The sequence below is a fragment of the Galeopterus variegatus genome, unplaced genomic scaffold, assembly GCF_000696425.1.
Source record: "Galeopterus variegatus unplaced genomic scaffold, G_variegatus-3.0.2 Scaffold2928, whole genome shotgun sequence".
Taxonomy (NCBI): Eukaryota; Metazoa; Chordata; class Mammalia; order Dermoptera; family Cynocephalidae; genus Galeopterus; species Galeopterus variegatus.
The window spans coordinates 254,908-256,827 of record NW_007729039.1 but is presented as its reverse complement, the minus strand read 5'-3'; positions in this window follow the sequence as shown (position 1 = coordinate 256,827).

The window sequence follows — 1,920 nt, the reverse complement described above, 5'->3', positions numbered from 1 at the left end:
GGCAACAGGATGTGGGAAGGTTTTCTTTGTCAGGGTAGAGGAAACTTAGGCACAATAGGGAAGGAGGACCTGAGACTAGGAAAAAAAGGAGGAAAGACAGATGGAACATGGTTCTTGAGAGAGCAAGAGAACATGATAAGGTCAGAAGAACAACTAGACGTACCAGCACTAGACTGTGGGGTAATCCCCTTTTCCTTCCTGTGAGACCCTGGAAATAAAGGCAGAGAACATATTTTGCAATGCGGGAAAGGCTACAGTTATTAGAAAAATATCTTTTTGATAATCTACCTGCATCTAAACTCTGTCTTCCTGCCAAGCCGTCGCAGTCATTGTTCCATGGAAAGGCTTCCCCTAAAGGGAGCAGGTGTGATTGGAACCGGTTCAAGTGAGAAGGAGTTGACGCTTCCCCTTGGCAGACTCCCACCTCTCCTCTCCCTCTTCCTTCTACCACATCCTGCAGGTGCCCAGTGACCCCCCACCATCGCCACCACCACACACACACCGGGCAACTATATCCAGGTCTGCTCCCTGGGGATAGTTCTCAAGACTGCACTTATTAAAAATTTAGGCCATTGTTTTCTGCCTGTCTGTCAAGAAAATTCCAATGTAGTATTGGATCTCTGGCAGCTGAGTTATTTATTATTGCCCTCCTCTCCCAGGTTATTTCCGACAAGCAAAGGAATCTCTGTAACAAAAGCTTTTGCCCAAAGCCATGAGTACAGTTTCTGGTGCTGGAGCAGTCCACTTGGAAGCATTATTTGGGTGGGGATTCTGACAAAAGTCCCTTCAGAATTATACCAGCTGTTGAAATTGACATGGACTTGATGTACCACCAGCCCACAGAGAGGTGGTTGAACAGAAGCAGGCACTAGAGTACGGGAATAATGACTGTGTCTGACACATATCAGTGTTGATAATTTGGCAGCCAGTATTATTTATAATAATAAAGGTAACAAATTATTGCCATCAGTGTTTTTTCCCCCTTAACCTGCTTTATGAGAGAAAAATACAATAGGTGGGAAATTTCAAGTGGGGAGAGGACTTGTACCAATAGTCAATTCTCCAGAGAAACAAACCCAGCAGGGTAGATAAATAGACAGATGGGTAGATAGATGGATAGATAGATGGGTAGAGAAAGAGAGAGATTTCAAAGAACTGACTTACACAAGTGAGTAGGGCAGGTGGGCAGGCTGAAACTCAGGCAGGAGGTAATTTGCAGTCTTGAGGCAGAACTTCTTTTCCTCAGGGAAATCTCAGTTCTGCTCTTAAGACCTCTCAATAGAATGGATAAGGCCCACCCACATTATGGAGAAAAATCTCCTTTACTTGAAGTCAACTGATTATAGATGTTAACCACATCTACAAAATCCCTTCACCAGGGCCGGGCCCGGTGGCGCACTGGATAGTGCGCCCACGGCGGCGCTCCCGCCCGAGGGTTCGGATCCCACATACAGACCGGTTCCCGCTCACTGGCTGAGCGAGGCGCGGGAGCAACACCGAGGGTTGCAATCCCGTTGCCGGTCCCCGGTCCGGTACGGGGGCAACACTGAGGGTTGCGATCCGTTGCCAGACACGGAAAAAAGACAAAAGACAAAAAAAAAAAAAATCCCTTCACCATAAAACCTAGTATTTGAATGAAAAACTGGGTACTACATCCTTAACCAAGTTGACACATAAAAGTAACCATTACAAGGCCTGTGCAATGACATATAAGAAGAGAGATGGATTGGACACAGTTTTAAGGTGACTGCTGTGTTGCACTTTTTCATACCTTCACACATCCACTTTGCATAGTGATGCTGTAGATATAGCCATGACAAGAGGTTTAGGTTAAATCTAAGTAGAGAGAAAAGAACAACCACAGAAAGCAAGAGATGATGTATTCCGAGGATTCAGCAAAAGCAGAAAATAAATTAAGAA